Genomic DNA, 15,184 nt, shown 5'->3' with positions numbered 1-15,184 from the left:
AAATTTCGGGCACCAAACGTCGTTTTTTCATTTCGTTTTTTTCACACCTCTACTATACATGATTATCTTTATTTTCACCAACTTGTAACTATTAATATCGTTCATAAAGTCATGTGCCCCTTCGGGATCAAGTACTCATTTTACAGTTTAACATTGTAATGCATATACTTTTTACCAACTTGAGATGGATTATGTTTGTATATGTATATTTATACACATGAATGCGTTATGGTATATGTGTACGTGTATATGTGTATGTATGTATACGTGTTTGTGAGATGTATGTGAACGTATTCATAAGCATTATAGTGTTAAACCACTAGACGGGTAATGAATATCGTATATGCGTACAACTTTACGAATGATATTAATAGCTATAAGTTGGTGAAAATATAGATTATAATGTATAATAGAGGTGTGAAAAAAACGGAGCGAAAAAAAACGAAGTTTAGTGACGGAAAAATCAAAAATAAGAAAAATCCGTAGCTAATTAGCTACGGATTAGCTACAGTTTTTTTCTCTTTTTTTCCGGTTTTTTTGCCACTAAACATCGTTTTTTCGCTTCCTTTTTTTTTCACACCTCTACTATACATGATTATCTATATTTTCACTAACTTGTAGTTATTAATATCGTTAATAAATTCGTGTGCCCCTTCTGGATCAAGTACTCGTTTCACAGTTTAATATTGTAATGCTTATACTTTTCACCAACTTGTGATGGATTATGTTTGTATATGTATATTTATATACATGAATGAGTTGTGGTATATGTGTACGTGCATATGTGTATACGTGTTTGTGAGATGTATGTGTACATATTCATAAGCATTATAGTGTTAAATCATGAAACGAGCAATGGATCTCGTATGTGAACACGACTTTATAAATGATATAAATAGCAATAACTTGGTGATAATGTATATTAGAGGTGTGAAAAAATCGGAGCGAAAAAAATGACGTTTGATGCTTGAAAAATCGAAAATAAGAACAATTCGTAGCTAATCTGTAGCTAATAAGCTACGGATTAGCTACGAAATTCTAGCTAATCTGTAGCTCATTAGCTGCGGATTAGCTACACATTGTTCTTATTTTCTATTTTTCGGGTACCAAACGTCGTTTTTTTCACTCCTTTTTTTTCACACCTCTATTATACAAGATTATCTATAGTTTCACCAAGTTACAACTATTAACATCATTCATAAAGCCGTGTAGACATACGAGATCCATTGCATGTTTAATGATTTAACACTACAATGCTTATGAATACGTTCACATACATCTCACAAACACGTATACCTACATCATCATCATCATCATCATCATCATCATCGTCATGATGATGATCATCATCATCATCACCACCATCACCATCATCAGCATCATCATCATCATCACCATCATCACCATCACCACCATCACCATCATCATCATCATCATCACCACCACCACCATCATCATCATCATCATCACCACCACCACCACCATCATCATCACCACCACCACACCACTATCATCATCATCATCACCACCACCAGCACCATCATCATCATCATCACCACCACCACCACCATCATCGTCATCATAATCATCATCACCACCATCACCATCACCACCATCACCACCATCATCACCATCATCACCACCATCACCACCAACACCATCATCACCATCACCATCATCATCGTCATCACCATCATCATCATCACCACCACCACCACCACCACCATCATCATCATCATCACCACAACCATCATCACCATCATCATCATCACCATCACACCACCATCATCATCACCACTATTTGAGTGTGTGTGTATTAGAGGTTTGAAAAAATCGGAGCGAAAAAAAATGACGTTTGATGCCCGAAAAGTCGAAAATAAGAACAATCCGTAGCTAATCTGTAACTAATGAGCTGCGGATTAGCTACGGAATTCTACATAATTTGTAGCTCATTAGCTGCGGATTAGCTACACATTGTTCTTATTTTCTATTTTTCGAATACCAAACGTCGTTTTTTTCACTCCGTTTTTTTTCACACCTCTATTATACATGATTATCTATAGTTTCACCAAGTTACATCTATTAACATCATTCATAAAGCCGTGTAAACATACGAGATCCATTGTTTGTTTAATGGTTTAACACTACAATGCTTATGAATACGTTCACATACATCTCACAAACACGTATACCTACATCATCGTCATCATCATCATCATCATCGTCATGATGATGATGATGATCATCATCACCACCATCACCATCATCAGCATCAGCATCATCATCATCATCATCACCATCATCACCATTACCACCATCACCACCATCACCATCACCATCATCATCACCACCACCACCATCATCATCATCACCACCACAACCATCATCATCATCACCACCACCACACCACTATCATCATCATCATCACCACCACCAGCACCATCATCATCATCATCACCATCATCATCATCATCACCTCCACCATCATCACCACCACCACAACCACCACCATCATCATCATAATCGTCATCACCACCACCATCATCATCACCATCACCACCATCATCACCATCACCACCATCATCACCATCACCATCATCATCTTCATCACCATCATCATCATCATCACCACCACCACCACCACCACCACCACCATCATCATCATCATCATCACCACAACCATCACCACCATCATCATCATCACCATCACACCACAACCATCATCACCATCACACCACCAGTCGTAATCTAGAATATTACCGGGTTTGGTTGACCTAAACATGATCAGATTGAATCATATATGCCTTTTGCTGCTCAAAAGTAATATTTGAGTATGTGTGTGTGTGTGTCTAATCAGATATGTATGTGTTTATGTATATGTCATAGGATTTGTATGTGTATGTCTTAGCCTTATTATGGTTGTTTCCAATTGTAGGATCAACTTACATACAAATTTGAGTGAAGAGGTCCATGCTGCTATTAAATCAAGATGACAACGATGTTTTGAGAGCTTGAATGGTACTAATATTCTTTTGACATTATTACCCTTTGTAGAATAGTATTCTACTTACTAGATTGGTGATATCTATATTTGAAGCTAAAGGATGTCAAGTTTATTGTAAATTGTTATTTCATTAGTAATATGTATTTGTATTTGATACTTTTTTAGGTTTATGAGGTTTGTTGTAATATTATTTGATTTGTGGTTGAATTTCAATATTATTATTAGATTAATGTAATGAGTTTTTTTTTTTCATATTTTGTACAGAAAAAATGGAATTTTTATAATTTTTTGCTGCTTTCTTTAAATTAAAAATAATTACCTACGGATTACCTATGGAAAATCCGTAGGTAATGTGATCCGTAGGAAATCCGTAGGTAATGAAGTCAATGTTAGTCAAATTGGGTCCCGTCGGTAATCCGTAGGTAAACTATAGTTGCTGCTTTCCGTAGCTATTTCGTAGGTATTTTAGCTACGGAAAAAAGCGTAAGTATTTTGTAGCTAATCCGTAGCAATTCCATAGGTATAAATTTCCCACGAGCTATTTTTCTACATGATTTTTTCAGTAGCAAATTCCGTAGGTATTGCCTTATACCTACGTAATACCTACAGATTGTGTCGTAGGTATTACCCTTGTTTTCTAGTAGTGCATCTCCATTTCTGTATCTGAAAACAAAATAGAAGTTCATTATAATAGCATATAGGGATAATGACTTGAAAGGGTAACGAACTTTTGATTTTTTTCATATTTAGTCACTAAACTTTTTTCCGTTATCTATTTGCCATTGAACAGTTTCAACAGTTCAATGGCAAATAGATAAAGAAAAAAAGTTTAGTGACTAAATGTGAAAAAAAAAACCGAAAGTTCGTTTCCCTCTAAAAAGTTCAATGACTAAATGTGAACTAACTTCCTCTTGTATTATGTTTTACCAAATTATTTATTTTTGTTAAATTGTAGCAACATTTGTTAATGAAGAAATTTATGGAAAAAAAAAAACTTGAAAATATATTTAAAAAAACAAAAAACAAAAAACCAAAACCGAAATAAAAAACCAATGGTTTGAAATTTTCCAAAATAAAAAATCAAAATTTCCAATCTGATTTTGGTTTTACAAAAAAATGAACCATTCTCACTTATGTGAATTATGACCATTGGTTTGACATGCGGAATTTGTGACATCCCATCAATACGTAGTTACAACATCGTCTGAACTCGTAATTTCTAGTAAGGGGTTAGAGTATCATCGCATGAATACGTAGTTACAATATCGCCTGAACTTGTAATTCATCACGTACAAGTTATGGGTCTGCTGGTGTTTCCACTAGGTTGTCTAGAATAGTCTGTAGTCCCCACCTATACTCTGGTAGATGACTACATCGCCACATTGTCGGTTAAGGTTATGGTATCTCATTTCATCCTACATCACCTATTCCTCATCATCTATTTACCTAATTATCATCACCTATCTCTCATCATTTTATTTCATCACACACCAACTATTTCATCTACCCATGTTTCATCCGCAACATATTTGTAGATATAAAATAAATATACCGTTTAAATATTTTAAAACATGTATAAAATCGTTCATCCAACATAGACAACAAGTATTCAAATAATATGCACACATAGCACGTAATTTATATAAAATACTTCATCTGTATGTGTAAGATGAAAGTAGCTATACCATAAAAATCCCATAAATGCTTCCTAACTTCGAACCCCAAGGTTTACTCTACTAAAGCTTCATATTCTCGGCTCTCTGGACCTCAAGGGTCCAGATTCCTAACTTCAAACCCCAAGGTTTACTCTACTAAAGCTTCATATTCTCGGCTCTCTGGACCTAGAAGGGTCCAGATCTATAACACAAACTTGCAAGACGGGAGGCATTCAAAACCCCAAAGATGAAGTGATTCAATCCTTAACCCCAAAATGGAATCTACACAACACGGAAGGAAATTGGTTCATTTTTGTACCTCAGAATGAAGCTCATTGCTTGAATAACTCAGAACAATAACCTTCCTTGGTCCCTCTTGTTGGAACTCTTCTCCTTTCTTGCAAAATCACACCAAAAAGCTCAAGATAGCTCTTCCTCTCACTCTACACACTCAAGCTCGCTAGGGTTCTCACTTATGGGAAAGGTAGTCGCAATTGAAGGCCATAACTGCCTTTAAATATGGCTCGGGCCCAAAGATTTAGGGTTTCTGCCAATAGCGCGGACTCGTCGAGTCGCCTCACCAACTCGTCGAGTCCATTCATTAATCCGAGTCATCAGTCGCGACCTTACTCGACGAGTTGAGGCGTCAACTCGTCGAATCTCTTCTTAACTCAAAAGAAAAATACTTAAATTATGATACCTAGAAATCCGGATGTTACATTTTGTTTTTTTATTTCATAGATTTCTTCATCAACAAATATTGCTACAATTATACAAAAATAAATAATTTGCTAAAACATAATACAATAGGAAGTTTGTTCACATTTAGCCATTGAAATTTTTAGAGGGAAACGAACTTTCAATTTTGTTCACATTTAGTCACTAAACTTTTTTTCGTTATCTATTTGCCACTAAACTATTGAAACTGTTCACATTTTACCCTTATGACCGGTAACAACCGGTCATAAGGGTAAAATGTGAACAGTTTCAATAGTTTAGTGGCAAATAGATAACGAAAAAAAGTTTAGTGACTAAATGTGAAAAAAATCGAAAGTTCGTTACCCTTTCAAGTCATTATTCCTAGCATATATCCTTAACCAAAAGCTGCGATCCATTTACCATTCAAAACATTTTTTTCCCTTTTTTTTCATTTTATCCATTTGACTCATAAGAGATAAAACATAATGCTAATCAACCCGCTAATCAAATACATTAGCAAGTATTTTTAATTCTAACCTTGATGTGAATCATGTTCCATAACAACTTTCATGACATTAATATTTTTACAATGATCCACACTTGTGTCCTCAAAATCAAGCCGCTCCTCAACTTGTTCATGGAGTTTATCACCAAATAGTGTCGTCCATTTCCCTATCAATATCAAGAAAAAGAAAAGCATGAGCTACATGCCCACAAAGGCATAAACAAAGCAAAAATATTCTAAAACAATCCTAAACTCACCTGAAAAGCAATAGAACACTTGATTGCTAGATATCGAGCCATCCTACCCTTGCAACTTTCAGTAAAATCACGAATGACACAAAAAATCCATTAGTCTCCACATGTTAAGCAAACAAAATCATTCAAACAACGGATATCGATACATATATACAGGTACCTCTAGAGACAATATTATAGTGGTTGAGAGCATCAACGCTGATTCAAATGGATAAAAAGTGGCAATCCTTACAACTATTCCAAATCGATTAAGATCAACAGCTGATCGGTTATGAACAGCTTATGTGTTCTGCCCGATTCCATCAATACCATGGGCCAAAAAATAGTTCATATCGAGACACATATTCGTAGAGAAGATACAACGTTATTGGAGACAACAATCTCTATGTTAGTGGCAATGTGTATCATTTCAACCTCTACAAAATGAATATGGGGTTTATGTTGAGGAAAGCAGCTCGTTTTTCGATGTTTAAGTGTCGATGTTTCGGGAAAATATTTATCTGTCTATTTTTATATTCACTTTAAAAGGAAATAGTTATTGAATTGTAGTAGCCAAATCAATGAAAATGGGTTTGTAGTAGGGAAATCGGATATAATAGGTAATAACAATGGAATAAGCAGGTCAATATCAATATTGTATCAATTTTGTGCCTTGAGAAAGCAAAATATTTAAGTTTAGAAAACATTTAAACTAAAACCAAAAAATTGGTTTGGCTATAATAGCATTAACCACTTATAGTTTTACATTAACAACCTATATATTTCGAAGATATGACATTTTATAACCTTATATTTATATCTTTCTATAGTTTCTACATATATTGACTTATAAACATCAACATTTTTATCAAAAAATTATTTAACATAATTTATGTATTCTTTTTTTACAAAAACACTAACTTTCGTAATAGTTCATTTAATAAATTACACAAATAAAATAAATAATCTTTTTTTTTTTATTTACGATAATAATTTATGGACTAGTTTATAATAGTTTTTTATTTACCAATTTTTATAATAGTTTTTTTTTTAAATTCTAAACTATTTATTAAATATTATTTAATAGTTTTCTAAAAAACTATTGTAAACTATTCATAATTATCTAAAAATTATAGAAAACTATTACTTACATACCTTTTTTATTATTATTTGTGTGAGTCACATTGGTTTTTAATAATCATAGAATATTACAATAGGTTTTTTAATAACATATTTATGGAATAAATAAACTAAATAAATATTTTAGTAAATAGATTTATAAATATTAATTATTCATATATTAAAAAAACTATTAAATATAAATATGTTAGTAAAAATATATCATTATAAACTAATTATAAGTAATAATAATTAGTAAAAAGTATGTCATCATAATCTAATTGTAGAAAACTATTATGTCATCATCGTTTTAAAATTCGTTAATTTAAGAGGGTGTTTGACTAAGTTTATTTAAAATAATAAACACATTTTAATTTATAGCTTATTGGTTTATAACGGTGTTAAAGAACTCTTTTTATGAAAAAAATGTTTGGATTAGCTTATACAATGTCAAAATGCTATAAACTGATAAACCTTTTTTAGCGTCTAACAAAATGACCAAAACAGGTTTTATAGAGATGATAGACAGCTATAAGTTATATGGAGTTTTGATAAGTTAGCTGTTAATATCTTATCATGTAACATCCCAAAATTATAAAGTAAAAAATTTCATTTTTAATTCAACCAAAACATTAATTTTCTTTAAGTCAACATTCAATATTCTTTTTTCTAAATATTTAAAAGTACTTTATAAGAAAACAATTATCAGAGTACGACCCCAAAATCATTATAATGCTGACACATGGGTGGATGTGTTGTGTTCAAGCCGGACCCTTGACTTTTGAACCGGAAGTACCTAAAACGTAACTATAAAAACCATAAACACAAAGCTTAGTGAGTTTCTCAAAATACCACATACCATACATATATTTCCCATGAGCTACCCCCGTGGTCTTATCTCTAAAATGTCATGGGATACGCCCATGGTGTGACATCCAAGTGGCATGGGTACACCCTTGGTCTTTCCTTGAAATGCCATGGGCTGCCCCTTGGTCTGACATCAAAGTGTCATGGACTACCCCCATGGTCTTTCATACAAATGCCACGGGCTACCCTTAGGGTCTTCCAGGTAAGTATCATAAAGACAACTAACATTCCATATAACAAGTAATGGGTCAACATTGCTGCCTTCGACCCATGGATATACTGAGGAAACTTACCTTAACCCGTTGATAATTAAATAACTGCTCGGACCACTGAATCGGATAACCTTGTGCCAACCAAGAATAAATACAATCTTAATCAATAATTAACCCGATAAGCCAAAATCCGAGGCCCCCTCCATAAACCAACTTCCTAAAAGGTAGAAGTCCAATTTATCTTTTTCTTACTTGTTCCAAAACCAAGGCCCAACTTAAAATGCACAAAAAGCCCAAAACCTAAAATGGCAATCCGAGGCCCAATATGGACCAACTTCCTAATTGTGCCTAAAAACTATCACGGGACCAATACCAATAAAGCGGACAATCTAACCATGGCCCAAAGCTAGGAACCTAATGGCCCAACAAGGTCCAAACCTCAAAGCCCAAAATGACAAGATGAGGAGTACGCCCTACGTAATCAACCTCGAAGCACATTAATACAAGTGGTTGATGCACAAAAAGTTCATTACGCTGAGCGTACGCCCAGCGTACTCATCAGGGACCAAAAATCCGTATTAAGCTCTTAATGGTTAAGACAATGATTTCCAAACTCAGATATAACCCTAATGAGATGTCTTAACACATAAAGTTGGCAACTTTACTCCTTTGCATGGCTTAATGGGACCAAATCCTTAATAACATCCATAATAAACATCCAAACTCATGCATGGTCCAAAATAACTCATCTAGATGACATTTTTATGAACAAGGGACCTCCTAAAGTCCAAGATCGAACATTCTAAGCTCTTGAAGTAACTCATACTCATAATGATGACTCTAAGGACCAAAATGAACCCAAAAATGCTCCTTAAACTAGATCTAATGCCTAGAGTCATCAAGATAGAAACTTTATTCCTCAAAAAGGTAGATCAAGATGCAACAAGCCTGGATCCAAAAGCTTTAAGAAATCATACACTTCTCCAAGAAGTTCATTCTTCTTCTATGAACACCAAAACGCATGAAATACCACCAAAATCTCAAAAACCACTCAAATGGGGGCTAGGGTTTCGTTTCTAGGGTTTAGAGGGATGGACGTTGAACATACTAGGGTTTGATGGTGAGTTAAGGAGCTTAAATAGGGTCCAAGATCCTAAATTAGGGTTTGGATCTCACTGGAGTAAGCCTTGCGTACTTCTGGTACGCCGAACATACTCCCTTAAGCACCCGCGATCATTTTGCTTAGTACGCCCAACGTACACCAATGTACGCTCTGCGTACTGGCCTTAAAAATAGTATGTCATGCGTACACTTTTGTACGCCCCGCGTACTCGGTTAAACCCTAAAACTACCAAACTTCTGAAGGCCATAACTTCTTTGTTATAAGTCCGTTTTAGACGATCCTTATATCCACGAAAAGGTAACGAGAAGCTCTTCACTTATATCAACTCATACTTGCCTTAAAAATTCCTTAAGTAAAATCCAATTTCCATAAAAGTCCGAACTAACACTCTACCGATATACCCCTTAGCTCTAAAACACCAACCGAACTCCCGAATCTTATAAATTACATTACCCACACCAATATGGGTCTAAATCTCTTTTCCTTAAAGGTGCTAAGCCTGATGATACACGATTCTCGGTCACCATTCCGTATTAGAAAACGATTCAGAACAGGGTGTTACAACTCCCCCCACTTCAAATATATTTCTTCCTTGAAATCACTCCTTACTACCCTCCTGGAAACCAACGCTCCGATCAAAACCTTCTACTGGTGAATAAAACGTTGATCCTATTATTGTTGATCTAACACGATGCTGCTAAAATCCCGTAATCCCATCACTTGGCTTACCTCCACACATATGGAACCAATTTGAAACATAATCATAAGAGTCTCGACCAAAAGCCAACTCAGTACATAACTCATAACTGGAGATCCAATGATTTACACTTGCATTTCACCTGAAATCTTCTGATCCACTGCATCCATTCACTAAACCGAGATATAAAATCTCCATCCACCACTGAGACTACCAGTCTCACACCTCTTCCAACCACCAAGTTCCTAAGAGTCCAACCGATGAGGCTACCCTAGCCTACGCACCACATTATGCCACTCCTTGGTCATATAATCATCCTACTAAATCCATAATCCAATTCATTGACCTAACCTGTCTCTACCAAGTCTCACATGTATTTCCATAATCATATGGACCTCGCCATGAGTCTCACCCAGTCTATAGCAACGAACAGGCCATGCCAACGGGTCTCACCCCATCGAGAGCTACACAGGCCCAACCTCACCTCGGACCCTAATGGTCATCTTCCTATAAAAAGAGAGATGCTCTCCGACCCCACTATTTTCCTTACCCAAGGCAAGAGCTAATCCTCCTTTATACTCACGACCACCCTAACGATGGTCTAACTCAATCAGGTGAATGCTACGATCCCATCACAAACTTAAAACACTTCCATGCTATCTGCCAATCTAGTGAATGCTACAGCCACCCCGTAGTCTTGCGACACGTGTCTCCCACCATGATCACTGCCCATGGTCTTACCACACCAGTACCATATCAACTACAATCATCTTGCATCGAACCCGTATCCGACCGAATCCCAATCATGTGTATGGGACATGATTCAATCCCCAAAGCCTTCATCAAACAAGTAAAAGGCATCGAGGCTCTAACACAAACCTCAACCTTGATCCATCCACATGCCTATTATCCATCACAAAGAAGACATTAACCTATTGTTTGAAGTTTCCTAAACTCCCAACTTATGTAACTTCAATCTAGATGACCACTTGAGTTGTCTTCCCTCCCGAATGGGATGTCAAACTCATCCTAGTTTCACACCTAATTCCGCTCCCAAAAATCTGAATGATTCTCCTCCATTAGGATTCATTGAAACTCTCCCAACCCACAAAATTTGTGGGATTCCCAACCCATCTTACCTCCTTATAACCCGAAACGTCGACGGCCCAAGCTTACCAAGAACTAGCATTCCATTACTAGCCAATCTCGATGATTGCCCAACTCTTGAAATCTAGATGAATACTTCCCGAAATCTCAACAAGCCCGATAGCCCTAATCGATTCCTATGATACAACACAAAATCCTTAAGTCCTTTATGTTGGTAACAAAGACCATAACCCTTGCTCTGAACTGGCGAATCTTCACTCCAACTTACCATTCTCAGAAGAATCTCTGAATTCTAACCATCATAAAATCTTGCGAAAATAAAATTCCACTAACACTTCTAATTACCAAACAAACTCATGCGGCTGCCACCGCTCCTTTCCTAGCAACGGTAGTGATTGAACCCAATGGTTCTTCCATGGATAGTTGTCGATCCTACCGAAACAAATGCTAACATGACTGAACTCTGACTTCGTTGGAGAACTAACCAGCTAATCCAACCATAGACCTTCCAAACGATACCCCTGAATTGACCCTATCAAAGAATCGTAACAACAACCGAACAAACTAAATTCCGCTCAGCAATATATGACCTACTAATGACTCTTGGCATGCAAAATGGCATATAACAATTTTTTTATGGTATAACCTAGGCAATAATATAGAACTAAACCAAAGATAATGCATACCCAAACCAATACAAGATTCCAAAGCAATATAAATACTGAAAATAATCAAGAAGAAAGCAAAGATTACATACCTGCAATAGAAACTGATGAAACCTTGGCCTCCCTTGACTGACACTGCAATGCTCAACTCCTCGCTGTTAGGGCTCCTACCCTACCCTCACGTCCTTCAGTGATCCTCAAAGTAACCGGAGCAGGTGAACTTACTGATACACCACCAACATCGGACAATCGGCCTTCTTGTGGTCTACCAGATTTTAGTGAAAACACACTGGATCTGACCCATAGGGGAAATCCCAACTAAAATGATCCATCTGACCACAACTAAAACATCCACCCTTATGGGTACTCCCGCACTTGCCACAATGACCCCGACCCTGATGGCCTCTTGAACGTGAATCTTGAGTCCTGGGCCTCTTCACCTGGCCCACTGAAATCTGAGACTACTCTGCCTTCCTCTTCCCAAGGTAATCTAAATCAATCTCATGCTCTCGGGATGTAGCAATCGTACCATTTAGGGTCTCACACCCTGACAGACTCACGAACTCCCTGATATCATCCCCCGACATGTCATGATACCTTACCTTCTTCATTTCCTCGTCCACTGCATACTGCAGAACCAACAAAGCCCTTTCCCAGAACTTTTCAGTGCTCCCTGCCATAGTTTCATTCATTTGGTGAAGGTCTGAAATCTCCTTCGCCAACTATTTCACCTCAATTGTTGGTGCAAACTCAGACCTGAAAGTGTTAGCCATATCCACTAACCATCTCCTACTGGCAATGGGGTCCTTCTGCTCACAGAACCTGGGAGCTCCACAAGCACGGAACTCAGGGAAAGAATGAGTACGAGCTCCAACAATATCCATAACCTTAATATAGAATGCCCCCAGACGCTCATCCAAAATCTCCTCCTTGATCGTACCAAAGATCACAGGAGTTTGCTCCAAAATACCGTGGGTAATCTTCGATGAGATGAACTCCCGCATTTGTTCATCGATCGGCTTAGTACCTGCACCTGAGCTAGAACCAGAACCCGAACCCCCTTCTTGAGTGCTCATCAACATACTGAAAAAAACATACAATTGATCAGAACATACCCTAGAATCCTCATCCCACAGGCTTCCTAGATTCTCCAAGATTCTCCCTGTTTCGAGCATGGATCCCATGCTTTCAGTAGTATGATCCCAATAATACATTCCACACCTATCCATAATTTCCTCAAGAATAATCCCGAATCCTCCAAGTCACCTTCTCAAACCGCTACCCTAAGCACTCGCTAAAACAACACAACTAAACCCACTGAAGCACTTCCTAGGGTTTCCTAGGTTTCCAATCTCACCCTGCCATCAGCTACTGAAAAACTCCCCATAATGTCTGTTAACTACCTCATGAGTACAATCACATGCAACAAAGCTTAGATAATCCTTCGAGTAAAAAACTCATCCCTATAGAGGTTAGACTCAAATGAGAGAATCGCAATAGGGTCAAATCCATCACTCTTATATTATTCAACCTTTATCACATGTGACTTAACATTTTCACTTAATAGCTAACTCAGATCACTTAAGAGTTCCACAAATCAGAAAGCAAGCAGCATTCGAGTAGCAACACTCGAATCCATATAATCACCAAAGAACATTCAAACTCACATACTACAACTCATGCTAGGAACTTCCACTCTCACTGCCTGTCACCTTATGCATGCAAATTATGCACAATACAACATCAAATAGACTGTCAAATAAAAGACTCTATCCTAGGACGACAACCAAACAAGGAACAGGAAATAAGGAAAATCAATCATTCCAGGGCTATATGATCCTAATCATATATAAAATTTAAATCATACACTTACCAATTACTGATCCTAATATATATTCCCAGTCTATCATAGCATCTAATCTTTCCTAGGCTACAAGGCATCACATATCTGACCAATCAATCATACAATTCCTGAAAGTATCCCTATCCTCATCCTAGCATGCAATTCTCATAACAAATATGTATGGGTATTATGGGAATCACTTGCTTGAGCTCAACCGATTGCATGCATCACACCCCCTTTGTCCTTACAAAAATCCTTTTAGAAATTTGTTTCCTTTACAAAAATCTTTTTAGAATCTTGTTTTCTTTTAAAGAAAAATTACAAATTCCTCAATTTGAGTTCATTCACACCCGAGAGTGTGTCTGAATCCCTCAAACCAAGGCTCTGATACCAACTTGTAACATCCCAAAATTATGAAGTAAAATTTTCATTTTTAATTCAACGAAAATGTTTATTTTCTTTAAGTCAACATTCTATACTCGTTTTTCTAAATATTCAAAAGTACCTAAGAAAACAGTTATCTGAGTATGATCCTAAAGTCATCATAATGCAGAAACAGGGGTGGATGTGTAGTAATCAAGTCAGGCCCTACCTCATCTAACTAGAAGTGCCTAAAACCATAAGAACAAAGCTTAGTGAGTTCCCCAAAATACGACATACCATACATACATTTGTCATGGCTACCCCCGTAGTCTTATCCTTGAAATGAAATGGGCTACCCCCATGGTTTGCCAAGTGTCATGGGCTACCCCCATGGTCTTTAATTAAAATGCCATGGATTGCCCCCATGGTCTGACATCCACGTGCCATGGACTACCTCCATGGACTTTCATACAAATTTCATAGGCTACCCTCGGGGTCTTCCAGGAAAGTATCACAAAGACAACTAGCATTCCACATAACAAGTATTGGGACGACATTGGTGCCTTTGACCCATGGATATAGTGAGAAAACTCACATTAATCCGCTGATAATCAAATAACTGCTTGGACCATCGAACCGGATAACCTTGCACCAACTAACAATAAATACAATCTTAATCAATAATTAACCTGATAACCCAAAATCCAAGTCCCACTCCATAAAACAACTTCCTAAAGGGTAAAAGACCATTTTACCCCTTTCTTACTTGTTACATAACCAAGGCCCAACCCAAAATTCACAAAAAGCCTAAAACCCAAAATGGCAATCCAAGGCCCAATATGGCCCATGTGACATCCCCAATTTCACAGCCATAAAAGATCGATTTATTTATGCTTTATTTTAAAATCATAGTATCCTTTTTGAAGAATAATGTTGCGGAATTTGTTCCCAGAAAAACATGATAATGATATTATCAAAGCATTTACGAAGAAATGTATTTTTATTTATATTAAAACATTGGGATGTCATCGTCAATACATAAACATAAGCATAACAAAATATTACAAGCCTTACATTAATTAAACTGGTGGC

Source organism: Lactuca saligna, chromosome 6, assembly GCF_052625555.1.
Source record: "Lactuca saligna cultivar CGN05327 chromosome 6, ASM5262555v1, whole genome shotgun sequence".
Taxonomy (NCBI): Eukaryota; Viridiplantae; Streptophyta; class Magnoliopsida; order Asterales; family Asteraceae; genus Lactuca; species Lactuca saligna.
This window is presented reverse-complemented; position numbering follows the sequence as displayed.